This window comes from Cryptomeria japonica, chromosome 7 (assembly GCF_030272615.1).
Source record: "Cryptomeria japonica chromosome 7, Sugi_1.0, whole genome shotgun sequence".
Lineage (NCBI taxonomy): Eukaryota > Viridiplantae > Streptophyta > Pinopsida > Cupressales > Cupressaceae > Cryptomeria > Cryptomeria japonica.
In genome coordinates this window covers 135,237,055-135,253,420 of record NC_081411.1, presented here as the reverse complement: position 1 = coordinate 135,253,420, position 16,366 = coordinate 135,237,055, and positions in this window count along the sequence as shown.

The following is a 16,366-nucleotide window of genomic DNA, read 5'->3' as shown; positions in this document are numbered from 1 at the left end:
TAAATCTAGATATCGCATATTAGTTCTAGCTCTTCTTGGATTGAGTCTAAAGTTGACATATAGTCATAAAGCCATTATTAGCAGATCTATCCATTTCTAGTAAAGACAATTGAGAAAGTCATTTTGATATTGAGAGTTTCTTATCTGTTTACCTATTGATCATTATTAAGCCATAATATTTAGGTCTATTTATCTCTCTTGCAAAACCTCTATAAGTGTCCTAGATTGTCCCTACTACTCACTCTTCAATTCGGAAAAATGGAGTTCTAAAGATTTGTTGCACAAGATGGTGTTGAAAGTATCAAAAAGGCTAGCATGGAAGGCATGTTCAAGCTTCCACTTGTACAACTTACAACAAATGATTTGTTGATAGAATACATTCTTGAAATAGGGATACAATCGAAAGACAAGTACATACAAACCTCCTCAGTTGAAAGTAAAATTTGTGTATAAAAAGAGTACATTGAATCCAAATCCATAAACATAATAAGGATAATGATGGAGACTTAATTGGATGTAGCATGTTGCACCAAAGTTGTTAGAGTATGCTAAGCTAGTAAATAATGTTTCCTAAAGCCACATTAGTATTTTACCCAGATCATTATCTACTAAAACTAACTATAGTAATCCTTTTGAGGATTCATTTCATGGTGCTAGATCTTCATTTAGTTCCACTTCTTGTTGGAGAAAAGAACAATTATTTCTTGAGGTAGATGAATATCCCATCAACAAAGGACAAGACCCTTTCTAGAATATAACAAATTCTACTCCAACAAAAGATCATGGGGGTTTCACTAGAGATATTGAATAAGAGATAGACTTCTACTGCTACATTAAAAGCATTGGCATGTTCTTCATTTATTGATGTAAACTCTTTGTGAGGCCGCCACAACCAACAAAGGTGTAAAAAGTTGTTTGCAATGCATGGATTTTTAGGATTGTCCTTTGAGAAAATAGAATTAAAGTATGGAAGCAGGATCTGCCAGCTCCTAAGGGAATCTTGATGAAAAATAACTATAAAATATTTGGGCGAGCTTATATGCAAGAACTCATGCTTCCCGATGGGTTTATTTACAAAAATAAGCGTGAATTAAGTGGTAAAGGGGCTTCTGGAAATAAGAGGGACAAAGAGGCAGTGGAAGTGAAAACTTCTGGTGTTGTGTCTACTCCATCTCATAATGGGAATGGCAAAGGTGTTGTAAGAGGAGCTGAGAAGGGTGTTGGAAGAAGTGGGGGTGTTTACATTCCCCCATTTAAGCTAGCTCAAATGATGAAAGATGTGGAAGACAAGAGCAGTATGGAATACCAGTGCATGACATGGGATGCCCTTCGGAAGAGTATCAATGGGTTAGTAAACAAGGTAAATGCATCTAACATCAAGAACATCATTCTAGAGTTGTTTGCAAAGAATCTCATCCATGGGAAGGGTCTATTTTGTAGGTCTTGTATGAAATACCAAATGGCATCCCTTGGATTTACAGATGTTTTTGCTGCGTTGGTTGCTGTGGTAAATACAAAATTTCCTGAAGTTGGCAATCTACTTTTGCGAAGAATTATTTTGCAGCTTAAGAGGGCATACAAATGCAATGACAAGCACATGTTGATAGCAGCAACCAAATTCATAGCTCATTTAGTGAATCAACAAGTTGCACATGAGATCATTGCCTTGGAACTTCTCACCCTTTTACTAGAGAACCCCATAGATGACAGTGTAGAGGTTGTTGTTGGGTTCGTGAAAGAATGTGGTTCTTTGTTGCAAGACCTTTCACCCAAAGGTCTCTATGGGATTTTTGAAAGATTTAGAGGTATTCTCCATGAGGGGGAAATTGACAAACGAGTATAGTTTTTAATTGAAGGCCCTTTTGCAATTCACAAAGCTAAGTTTGAGGGTCATCCAGCTATACATCCAAATCAGTTAACACATGAAGTTTTCCTAGAAGATGAACTTGATCAAGAATCTGGTTTGGATGTTTTCAAGCCAGATCCTGATTTCTTAGAGCATGAGGCAACCTATGAAAAAACTAAAGAAAGATATCCTTAGAGATGCTTCTTCAGATGAAGTAGAAGGGGAGAATGATTTATGTGATGATTCAGATGATGATGATGATGATGATGATGATGATGAGGAAGGTGAGGAAGCACTAAGAATACAGGATGAGACAGAGACAAACTTGGTCAATTTAAGACGTACAATTTATTTGACAATCATGTCAAGTGTTGATTTTGAGGAAGCTAGTCATAAGCTACTAAAGATCAAGCTTGAACCTGGTCAAGAAAGAACATACCTTCATTATTATGGTCTTCTTGGGCAAAGATTCTGTATGATCAATAAAATTTATGAGGAATTTTTTGATAAGTGTTTTGTACAATAGTTTTCTATGACACATAGATTGGAAACAAATAAACTGCTTAATGTTGCAAAGTTTTTTGCCCACTTACTTGGTACAGATGCTCTTCCATGGCATTGTCTTACTTATATACATGAGACAGAGGAAGATACTACTTCCTCTTCCCATATTTTTATAAAGATTCTCTTGTAGGAGCTGGTAGAGCAGCTTGGTATATTGTTGCTTAATGAAAGGTTGAACGATCCAACAATTTATGAGTCTTTTGATTCAATTTCTCCAAAGGACAATCCCAAAAATTCACGATTTTCTATAAATTTCTTTACTTCTATTGGTCTTGGTGGTATCACTGAGAGTTTACATGAGTATTTGAAGAATAGGCCAAGGCTTGTAATGCAGCAGCAAAAGTCTATTCTTGAGTCAGATGAATCTACCTCTAATGACGATTCTTCTAGTTCACCAAGTTCATCAGATTCTAATACATCAGACTTAGATTCTGAGAGTGAAACTGATAGTGAGAGCAGTAAGGAGTCACCAAGAAAGAAAAATAATTCAAAGGATGACAATGAGTATGAAAAAACAAGAAGAAAGAAAAGGGTGAGGGCATCTGACTTGGAGGATGGAAGTGACAGTGAAAAAATTAGAAGGAAAAAGAAAAGGAATTAAAAATCTTTCTAGTCAGTTATTCAAGGCTCCAGTAGACACTGTTTTCCTGGGCTGTGACAAACAAAAGAATCAGTCCCAAGTGCTTTGGTTTTATAATAGATGATTATAAGATTCTACAATGTTGTCTTATGTATTTTAATAGCCACGGGTTTTAGAGTTCTATACTTGATAGGTAATGGATAAACAGTGTTAGGAGGAGAAAATATTGAAGGCCAAGTGCAGATTGTGATAATACTAGATCAATGAATCCTGTTATTTATTGAGTATGTCTTGTTTTCCACGTTGTGTGATGTATCATAAGCAAACTAGAAATCTAAATTCAATAAGATGCTTTGTTCAATGATGATAATTTCTATTTTCTTGTCTGTGAAGAAAGACCATGTCAGACAATATCAACGAACAATAAAATAATGAGACAATTGCTAGATTGTGGTCTAACTTGAAAAGAAAAGTTGATGGAAAATGTTATTGTCCGTGCAGAATTTGTAAGGGGTTAAAGACTAGAAGACTTCTAATCAAAATAGTGAAGAAACACTGTAGGCTACATGGTCACATTGAAGGTGGACATGATTATCATCCATTGGTAGGTTTTTCATTATATCGTTTTGACAATTTATATACATAATAAATCACGTGATGATGAGATCATGACACAGTTTATTTATGTATATCAATTTTATATAGGTCGAGCACCCCAAAGCACATGGTATGGATCAACATAACCCTGAGAATATGGTTTTCAAAGTGGAAGAAAATGGAGATGTGAATATCGTAGCTGATGATAATGATCCCATGGAAGATGACGATCATGAGCCAGAAAACACAATTGAAGATGATGGTACAAATACATTGATCCATGACTCATTTAGTACTCGCGCAGCTGATCATGATGATGAAGATGACCTTGATGTTGTTCATGATGTCCCTCTACTTGAGAAGGCATTTGAGGCCCTTTACAAAGGCTCGGAGGAAACTCTTCTCTCCATTGTATTGTTGTTGGTGAACTTGAAGGTTATGAATGGTTTATCCAACATAACAATGTCACATATGTTAAGGTATGTCATATATGTCATAATAAACTGTGAATCATGTTGTACCATTAATATTCTTTATTATAACAAATTATATTTTGTTGTTGTAGATTGATAGGTGAGTTTTTGTTACCACCATCAAATATTCTACCTCGCTCATATCGAGAATTATCTGCCATTATGAAAGATATTGGAATGGAGTATCAAGCAATAGATGTTTGTCCCAATGATCATATTATATATCACAAACAACATGAGTTTCAAACTGAATGCCCTGAATTTCATATCAATAGATATCAAATAGATCAAATAACAAAAAGGGTTCCTTGCAAGGTTCTTCTCTATATCCCCATTATTCCACATATGCAACAATTATTCAAGTGCACTAGCTTGGCACAATTTATAGATTACCATGCACACAATAGAAGTCAAGATGACATTATTTGAATGTCTGCAGATGGTTCAACATTTATGGACATAGAGGAAAAGTGGCCACACTTTAAAGAAGAACCTTGTAATCTCAGGCTTTCATTGGCACCGGACAGTGTCAATCCATTTGGAGAGATGAGATCTGCTTACTCAGTGTGGCTTGTTTTTGTTATCAACAATAACATTCCTCCATGGATGTCAATAAAGAGGGAGCACATAATGTTGGCAATGATTGTTCCAGGTATTTTATCATTTAAATATAGTCGTCTAAATTTAATTATAAATATTGCAGTAAAATGGTCAAAATAATTATGTAATGTTTTTGTGCATTCGATTAGGTAAGTACCAAGTTAAAGATATGAATGTATATATCGAGCCTCTTATTGACAAGTTGCTAGAGTTATGGAATGGTGTCACTATGTATGACATCTCTAGACCAATAGGACAAAGACAATTTCAATTCCATGCGATGCTTCTATGGACAATACATGATGCCCTGGGGCTAACACATTTTTGTGGTATGTTATAGTGTTTAAGTTGTGCATGAACATTATAATTCAAAAAATTATCATATTTAATCCAATTATACATTATCTTGTAGGTCTTCAAACAAAGGGAAAATTTGCATGTCCTGTTTGTGGTCCAAAGATGAAATCTCGTCATTCAAAAAGTTTAGGAAAGCAGGTATTTGATGAGTATAGGCACTTTCTCCATAAAAATTATAAGTATCAAAATACTGAAAAACATCTTTTCAATGGGAAAGAAGAGAATACATCAAAGCCACAAAGAATGACACCTCACCTGTGGAAGTTGGAATATAATAGAATTAATCGTCAAGGTAATGCCATTCCATCTATTGGTTTGTCATAAAATATCTTTTCTATTTTGTTTTGTTTGCTGATGATGTGATTGATAATCATGAAGGTAGTGAAGGAATAAATGACCACCTTTCTAAGGGAATAAAAAGTCATCCCCGACAATCTAGTAGGTTGCCCTACTATGAGCAATTACAAATTGTTCATTTGTTTGATAGTATGCATATTGGAAAGAATATAACAAAGACATTATGGAAAATATTGGATGGAAGGTGTGACAAAGAAAAAATTGTCAAAATATGTAGTGACATTTAGGATTCCAATCATGCAATGACAAATGTCATTCAATCAAATAGCCATGGAGACCAGATTAATATAAGTGAGCTTCCTTGGTTATTAACAAACCAACAAAGCAATGCTATAAAAGAAGTCATATGAAAAATTTGATTTCCCACAGGATTTACTGCGAACATAAACAATCTCATATCAAAGAAAAGTGAATTTGGGCCAGGGATGAAAACACATGATTGGCATACCTTCATTAAGGTAATTCATGTTCTTGTGTTTTTAGTATGTATTTAAGCATTGCGCATACGTGTACTTTTCATTATGTTACAAAAAAATGAAAAGATAATTTTATAATTGTTGCAGTACGTTCTACCTCTATCTCTCTCAGATGACTTCAACAATAATGTCAAGCAAGTCATATATGATCTTGGAAAATACATGAGGTAAGTAGTGATATTTTTTTAGTTCGTTGTATAGATATTATATTTGCGATTTGTTTTACTTCTTATGTAATATATTTTTTTGCATCTTGAATACCTTGTAGGTGGTTGTCATGTAAAGAAATCCATTAAGATGATATAAAATATTGGAAGAGAAAAATTCCTCATTTAATATGTGAAATGCAAAAGTGTCTACCTCCAACTTTTTTCAATGCACAAGGACACTACCTCATACACCAAGTTGAGGAGATTGAATTGTGTGGACCTGTACACACTAGGTCAATGTGGATGGTTGAGAGGCACTTGAAATTTTTGAAGGCTTTGGTTTGACAAAGAGCACATCCTGAGGGTTCTATGGTGGAGGGATATATGGTATACTAGACTATGGTGTACATTTTTGAATATCTTCCTAAGTTTGTAGCAAAGATCCACGTGGATCGAATTTGGGATCCCAACACCATTAACAAATTCGAAGGGGAGTACTTGATGGGGAAAGGTATATTGAGGAAAGTGAGAGGTAATTATAAGATGTTATTGTAGTTAATTAATTCTTAATTTTCAAAATAAATCGATTGTAAGACGTCTATTTATTTTTTGTATAGTTTGTCGAGAGTGGGATGCACTACATTTGTATATTGCAAACAATCTTGATTGGATGACGGTATGGTTTGAATGTTGTCAACATTATGGATGCATGTTAACATGGGAAGGTGTGGCTTCATTAGTTAAAGAAGCACATCGTAATGGAGATTCCAATGTTACGCAAAGGGAAATTGATTTAGCATATGGTTTAAGAGATAAACAGGTACGTATAAATTTATTAATCACCCATATGTTTATCAACTCACAATGCAATAAATTTTACATGTTTGACATATTGCAGGTCAAACACCACAATGCTATGTGCTGCAATGGTCATAAATTTCGCATAAAAAAGTTGGATGCCATGAAGAAAACTTCTGATTTTGGCATCATTGTATTCTTTGAGGTGACAAATATTTCATCGAGAAATGACATTCATCCTCAACAACCTCAAAATCAATACTATGGAATTTTGGATGATATACTTGAGTGTGACTTTAATTCCTTCAAATTAGTTTTGTTTGTCATCAAATGGTACAGGCTACGATTGAATAAAAATGATCCTGATAGAACTATTATTGAACATGATAATGGTTTTATAATGCTAAATACAAGCTCATTTGAACCAGTTGGGGATGAGCACTATGTTCTTCCAAGCCAATGTGAGCAAGTATTTTACTCAAAGGTTCCACATAAACCGGGTTGGTCATTTGTTGTTAGACATGATCCAAGAGGAAGGTTGATAAAGTATAATGTGATGGAAGAAGAAGATACCAAAGAAGAAGATACTGAAGAAGTAGAAGATGAAGTGGATGGTGATCACGATCGATAGTTTCTCAATGATGATGAAGAAAAGGAAGAAGAAGAAGAAGAAAAAGAAGATGATGATGATGATGATGCTGATGATGATGATGATGGTGATGGTGATGGTGATGGTGATGGTGATGGTGATGGTGATGGTGATGGTGATGGTGATGGTGATGGTGATGGTGATGGTGATGGTGATGGTGATGGTGGTGATGGTGATGGTGATGATGGTGATGATGATGGCGAAGACGTTGATGATGATGATGATGATGATGACAATGATGAAGATGATGATGATGATGATGATGATGATGATGACAATGACGAAGATGATGATGATGATGATGATGATGATGATGATGATGATGATGATGATGATGATGATGATGATGATGATGGTGATGATGACCTTGATGTTCATGATGATGAAGAATGAAATGTATGAGGTATGCGATTAGTATATTATCTATTTAATATTGACTCCTTGATAGAATTTTTTTTACATAATTAATTCATTATGTTTTGAATTCTAATGCCATTACATAATTAATTCATGATGCACCTTTTAATATGAAGATGGAGATAGGGAGTGTGACTATTTATGTGACAATTTTTAAACTATGTTTATTTATGGAAATTGGATTGTTTATTAGCTATGTGACTATTTATGTGACCATTTAGTTGAGGATCCTACATAGTCTACATAAAGTAAAGGTAAGGAATTAAAAAATTTACAATGACTTTGATGACACATCCTTTTTATTATTTAATACTATTTTTGTCTACAAAGTTCATGTAATTTTGCTAACATTTTTTATATTTCTTCTTTGTCACAGGCCAACATGGATCCATCACATATCACAGATAGAGATGTACCTTGCGACACTTGTACCAAGCAGGTAAACCTCATTGTAATTGTACAAATTAGATCAAAGCAAACTGTTACATTATTATGTTCTTTTTTTTAGTGATTTATACTAATCTTGTAATTGTTAATGACATTCTTGACATAGATGGATATTCGAGGAAAGGGAAAGGGAGTTGTAGTACCTGAGCACCTTTCTAGGGATGTGGAATCATTAGGGTTAAGCAATGATGACCCTAAAGATCCCACAGACCTTGTGAAATTCTTTAAAATGCCTCTTATAAAAATTAGAAAAGAGATTGTTGCTTTGGTAGTCATGCATCCTACCACTGATGAGATACAACAAAGGGTAGAATTATTGTTTTAGACAACAGAAAACTTGCAAGTAAGCAGTAATGAAAGCTTTAATTATAACAAAAGTTCAATAATGGTTTATATTTTATTCTATTTTATGTCATTAACTAAAATATGTACATATTGTTTTTACAGAAATTTATCCGCCCTCATGAAAGTCATTCCCACAATCAGGGTGTTGTAGGATCTTTAGGTGATGACGATTTCTTGTATTATCACTTGCTTGGCTTATCAGTCTGAGTACCCAAAACACATCATACTTGATACTGTCAATTTTCAAAATAAAGGTTCATCCTTGTTTACAATTCTCGCACTTTTCATATATTTAATGTTTGATATATTTAATGTATTATTCTTTACGTGCTATCAATGTTACTGTGCAAACACCATCGCCGCCTCATTATTATAATAAATCTAATTATTTTGTTGTAAGGCCCCAAATTTAATAACAAATCTTTCAGGCCCTTTTATTTAATTAGATTAGACAAGTTTTGGTTGGTCATGTCGACCCATTTGTGACCCTTCAGGAAGTTTCCCGGAGCCCATATATATGGCCGTATTAGTCATTGTTGTAGTTATGTGAATTTGGATATTTTTCTCTCTTGTGCGAATTCTTGTTGGAGTTCTGGTTTCTACCATTTCAGAGGTGAAAGACCCTCCCTATTTGGTATTTACAATTTCAGTGGGATTCACACCTCACCCTATTTTGTTCAGTGTTCTTGTTTCGGATCTGGCAAATCTTGAATTTCATCATTATTAATTCTCTAGTTGAGTATTTGTTAATCTGATTTACATGCATAAGGGTTCCTAATATTCCGAATTCATCACTCAATACACTTGCGAGAGATTAACCCTCGCACAAGTTGAAGTCTACCATACCCCCTCACCATACGGTTACACTCCCTCCTCACCACCATACGGCCTGCCTCCACACTACCATATGACCTATTTGGCACCACCATATGGCCTTGGCACCACTATACGACCTCTTCAACACTACCATATGGTCCTACACCACCGTGTGGACCTGCACCACTGTACAATCTTGGCACCACTGTATGGCCTCTTCAACACTACCATACGACCCTTCCTTGGCAGCCATATGCACAGTCTCCTTCACCGTACAACCTTTGTTCTAGCACCATACGACAACACTACCGTACAACCTTGCTCCAACACTACCATACACCCTTGCTTCCTCTGCTAGTATGGTTGGGGAACATTACAGTGGTATCAGAGCTTATGATCTTGCCAGCTTGACGTGTTGTGGATGCAAGTGTACACTAGGAGGAGGTACCTTTTAGCCAATCAAATGGGGGAACCACAGGAACCTACAAGTGAAGTCATGGCACTATTAAGGGAGCTAACCAAAAGCCAAGCTTAGCTCAATGACACCCTAACCAGAGGAGAGCAGTGACAACAAATCATGGAGGAAACCTTAAGATAATTGGCCTTGGGAAAAATGAATGGAGAACAAAATGGACAGGGTGATAATTCGGTCACGGGAAGGTCAAATGTCCAACACTCACATTCACGGCCATTGACGCTGACTTTTCCTCAAAAATTAGAAGCACCATAGGGGGAGCAGGAACCCACCTTTTAGGAGATGCAAGCACAACTGAGTCAAGATTGGAGGGATGCAAATCTCAAGGGGAACATATCCTTCAAGGATTATGTGGAGCTCTGGATGAAATACTCGGGCGACAGAAGTCGGGGCCATTATGGACACTATAATAATGACATCAAGCAGAAGGTCGGTAAGATCAACCTGTCATCCTTTGATGGGGCCAGAGCGACCTTGGCATGTGCCTGGGTTCAAAAAGTAGACACATACTTCCAACTTAACCCAATGCTTGAAGATGAAGCTATCAAGTTTGCAGCACTACACCTGGAAGGGGTCGCGCATGAATGGTGGCATCATGGAATGATCACTCTTGGCCTTGACCAGATAACTTCTTATGTCGAATTCATAGAGAAGCTCATAGATCGATTTGACGGGAAGGATCCAGAACTCAATTTCAAAGAGTTGGTGCAACTAAAGCAGTCGGGATCCGTGGATAGTTACATCACAGAATTCCAGAGACTATCCATGTTGGTGACTAACATCTCAGAGCGAAGATTGGTGGTATTGTTCATAGACTAATTGATGGAACCACTGAAAGGTTGGGTGAAAGGGTTAAACCCCAGCATGCTCATAGAAGCAATAAAAAAGGCCCGTAACATGGCAACATCTTCCTTTTTGAGAAGTTTTGCACATACCAAACCAACTTTCATTCCGAGGGAAAAGGATAATAAACCCTATCCGAAGGGGTCATCGCTAGATGAAGCCACACGATTGGAACTTAGAAGGAAGAAGTTATGTTTCACCTGCAAAGAACCATGGGAACCAAGACACCAATGTTTAGGCAAAGGAAAGATTCACTATATTAAAGTGATGTCTGACGGAGAAGAGGGGCATGAAGAAAGCAAAACCTCAAGGGAAGAATTGGCCGAAGAAACCAGCCTGGCAGAGAGAATCTCCACATTGGTAGAAAGGGTGAGCGTCATTGCCACACTGGCAAGTACCCCAAGGTGCAGTGTATTTAGAGTACATGGTACACTCCAAGGGCAACCAATTCTTGTTATGCTCGATGGTGGAGCCTTGCTCAACTTCATAAACTCATCACTCATCAACCATAGGGGCTTGTGTACGAAGGAAAATGAAGGGTTCAATGTCAAGGTGGCAGGAGGCAATCTCCTATCATGCACTCACCTAGTTCTACAACTGAGTATCACTATGGGAAATTACATGGTGACCAATGATTTCTTTGTTGTGGATCTAGATGACACAGATGTCATATTGGGCATTCAATGGATGGAGACCCTCAACCAGTACACACAGAGCTTCAAAAGGATGGAGTTCTCATTCAAGGTGGATGGCAGGAAGGTATTTCTCAGAGGAATGTTGAATGGCGGCCTGAGATAGATTTCCGCCAAAAGGATGGAAGCCATTTTCAGAAATGATGAAGTAGTTTTGTCAACACATTGCCCGATCTCAACAAAACCTATGAAAGGGCAACCGACATACTATCAGGATGGGGAACTTCAATCGGTTATGGATGAGCATAGTTTGGTCTTCACTAATATTCCACCTGGTATACCCCCACACCAAGGGTTTGAGCACACCATTGAGTTGGAGGAGGGATTAAAACCCGTTATCACCACACCCTATCGCCACCCAAATAAGTTCAAAGATGAGATAGAGAAAATGATCCAAGAACTCCTCGATAAGGGATGGATCCAACCCAGTTCTAGCCCCTTTGCGTCCTCGGTGGTACTGGTGAAAAAGAAGGATGAGACTCTCAGAATGTGTGTTTATTATCGTGCATTAAACAAGAAGACTATCAAAAATAGGTACCCCATTCCCAGGATCGATGAGCTATTGGACGAACTACATGGCGCAATCTATTTCTCCAAGATTGATCTCCATTTCAGCTACCATCAGATCTGAATGAGGGAGCAAGATGTGGAAAAGATGGCCTTTCATTGCCATTATGAACACTATGAGTTCTTGGTCATGCTGTTTGGATTAACCAATGCTCCAGCCACTTTTCAATCTTGCATCAACCACATCTTCAACAAGCAACTGCATAAGTTCCTATTGGTATTCTTTAATGACATACTCATCTATAGCAAGACCTAGAAGGAACATATGAGGCATTTGGATGAAGTATTGGGGATTATGGAATCACAATAACTATATACCAAAAGGTCCAAATGTGAATTTGGAATGATCGAGGTCCTATACTTGGGTCACGTCATTAGCGCCCAGGTGGTACAAGTTCACCAAGAGAAGATTCAGGCCATTTTGGATTGGCCTCCACCCAAGACTCTCTCAGAGCTATGTGAATTTTTTGGTTTGTGTAGTTATTATAGAAGGTTTATGAAAGGATTTTCACAGCTTGGGTCACCACTGACAGATCTAACAAAGAAAGGATCCTTCCATTGGAATGCACAGGCACAACAAACCTTTGACAAATTAAAAGAAGTTATGAGTACGTGTCCAGTTCTGGCACTACCAGACTTCACTCGCCCTTCCATCCTCGAGTTTGATGCCTCAGGTGAAGGCATTGGAGCGGTGTTGATGCAAGACCATCGCCCCATTGTGTTCGAGAGCTAGAAGCTCTCGAGAGTTGAGCAGTTGTATTCCATCTATGACAAGGAGATGCTCACCATCATACATGCACTGACGAAGTTTCAACAATACCTCGTTGGAGTAAATTTTGTTGTGTGAACGGACCACAACAACTTGCGATGCTTCTTGGAGCAGAGGGATCTAAATGAACGATAACAAAAATGGGTGAGCAAAGTCCAGGCATTTGATTTCGACATTGAATATGTGAAGGGAAAGAATAATGTGGTCGATGATGCCCTGTCAAGAAGGCCTACCATATGTTCTTTATCTCAGATTTCGGTGGACTGGAAGGAATACCTATTGGTTGAATACTCTAAAAACACTTTTGCCTACGAACTGATGGATGGTCATGTGCAGGATGACCGATACAAGGTGGTTGATGACATCATTTATTACAAGGACATAATTTATCTGGTACCCGAATCCAAGATGAAGGAAAAGGTTCTGAAGGAATTGCATGACTCTCCCTTGGCTGGACACCCAAGATACTTGAAAACCTACAAATAGATCCATGAAAGGTTTTCCTGGAAGGGGCTTAAGGATGACATTCTACAGTATGTGCAAGAATGCTCCACCTATCAACAGAACAAATCTGAGCATAACCTACCCACCAGACTACTACAACCACTGCCAATTCCCAACTAGAAATGGGATAGCATCTCAATGGATTTCATTACGAGACTCCCCAGAGTGCAAGGAAAGGATTGCATTTTTGTCATAGTTGACCAATTGACCAAGTATGCACATTTTTTTGCCATCCCCATAGGATATCGAGCAGTCCAAGTAGTCAAGTTGTTCTTTCGTGAGGTGTTCCACCTACATGGTTTACCATGAAACATAGTTAGTGATAGGGATAGCTATTTTCTAAGTACCTTCTGGATGGAGTTATTTCAATTGGCCAGAACTGAGCTGTCGCCTAGCATGAGCTACCATCCGCAGACAAACAGACAGACCAAGATTGTGAACAAATGCTAGAGGGTTATCTCAAGAACTTTGTCTCAGCACAACAGAAGACTTGGGTTCGCTGGTTACATTTGGGTGAACACTGTTACAACACCACTTATCACATGTCGATAGGCATGCCACCTTTCAAAGCACTGTACGATTATGAACCGTCTTCATTTTTTGACCTGGCATTGGGAGACAGTCGTGCACCGATGGCCAAAGATTGGCTTCAGGAGAGTTTAGACATCCTAACGTCTCTCAAAGACAACCTACAGAGGGTTCAAAACTAGCAAAAGATGTATGCTAACTAACACCAGATTGATTGGAATTTTGAGGTTGGTGATCTGGTTTACCTCCAACCTCAACCATACAGATAATCCTCCTTGAAGACAAGTGGTAAGGAGAAGCTGAAGCTGCATTTCTATGGACCCTATAGGGTGGTTTGGAGGGTGGGTGAAGTTACCTATGAATTGGAGCTTCCTGAGGGGAGTCGGATGCACAATGTTTTTCACATATCATGTTTGAAGAAGGTCGTCGGGCAGCATGTCACAGTATCCAAGGATCTGCCACCCATCGATGAAGAAGGGAAAGTAATTCTGGAGCCAGCGGAGATCGTCGATGTCAGATAAAAGAGGTTGAGAACATGAATAGTCAAAGAGTTCCTTATACGCTAGAAGAATCTACCCATTGAGGATGCCACCTGGGAAGGCGAGCAAATTCTTGAACATCCAAGTCTGGAATTGCTTGAGGGCAAGCAATTTTTGGCCCGGGAGGACTGTGATGTCCCTAATATAATTAAATAATAAATCTAATTATTTTGTTGTAAGGCCCCAAATTTAATAACAATTCTTTTGGGCCCTTTTATTTAATTAGATTAGACAAGTTTTGGTTGGTCATGTTGACCTGTTTGTAACCCTTCAGGAAGTTTCCTGGAGCCCATATATATGGCCATATTAGTCATTGTTGTAAGTATGCGAATTTGGATATTTTTCTCTCTTGTGCAAATTCCTGTTGGAGTTTCGATTTCCGCCATTTCGAAGGTGAAAGACCCTCCCTATTTGGTATTTATAGCTTTGGTGGGATTCACACCTCACCCTATTCTGTTCGGTGTTCTTGTTCCAGATCTGGCAAATCTTGAATTTCATCTTTATTACTTCTCCAGTTGAGTATTTGTTAATCTAATTTACATGCATAAGGGTTCCTAATATTCCGAATTCATCACTCAATACACTTGTGAGAGATTAACCCCCGCACAAGTTGAAGTTTACCATACCCCCTCACCATACGGTTACACTCCCTCCTCACCATCATACGACCTGCCTCCACACTACCGTATGACCTATTTGGCACCACCATATGGTCTTGGCACCACTGTACGGCCTCTTCGACACAACCATATGGTCCTGCACCACCGTGCGGCCCTGCACCACCATACAGTCTTGGCACCACCGTACGGCCTCTTCGACCCTACCATACGACCCTTCCTTGGCAGCCATACACACAGTCTCCTTCAACATACAACCTTTGTTCCAGCACCGTACAACTGCACTACTATATGACCTTGGTCCAACACTACCGTACACTCTTGCTTCCTCTGCCAGTATGGTTGAGGAACATTATAGCCACCTGTATTGCCGACTGCAATGTCAGCAACATGTAGCATGTAGACATCCTCTAGTGCATGTCATATTAGCCCACCCACTGTTGGTAGATCCCTCTTTTTCTCTATCTTTTGTCATGTGTTTATTTCCCTTCAAGTGTTCTTTCTTGAATTCTAATGCCATTTCATAGTGGATTCATTTTTTGCAGGAGGAGATGCACATGAGGATGTACCAGAGGCGACTACTGCTAATAACATACCATCATTTCCTGGATCTTCTCGTATTGCTATTACAAGAATGTTGCAGGCCACATTGGTGGTGAGCGATGAAGAAATGCTTCCCTTAAAGATACAAAATGTTCCAGGTACTTTAAAATTATTGTTATATATACTCTAATTGTAATTTACTTTATGATCATTCATTTTGGACTAATGATCCCATGAATTTTTTGTAGGCAATGATATTTTATATAAACATCTTAGTGACACTGCATTACAGATATTTGGGCCCACCATACGTAAAAGGTGGTACATCATATGTGAACTAACCCTAATCCACTTTTGATTTCATATCATTGCTAGAATACTTTTCCTTCGATCCATTTCTTGAAGTGTAATAAATGTATCTTTATTCATTTCTGAATCTAACAGGTTTGTTTTTGCTTTAAAAGGTGGAATGACCAAGAAAAAAGGTTAAAAGATGAATTGACAAACCAAATGGTTGAGTGGTTTGGAAATGACACCTTTGACAAAACCAAGCTCCTTGAAAAAGATGGCACATATCTAAAGTATGTGAGGGACCAATACAGGACCCATTTGGAGAGGAACCTAAAGTATGAGTGTCCCCCCATGATTCCAGAGAGGGGGTGGAAGGACCTGATTTTGGATGCCAAGGAGAGAATTGAAAGGAAAAAAGGAAATACACCACTAGATGCCAGAAGAAGGTACATGATACTATTAAGAATGTAATTATGTACTAATTAATTACTCTTTATATTTATATAATCTAACATATTTCAAACTTT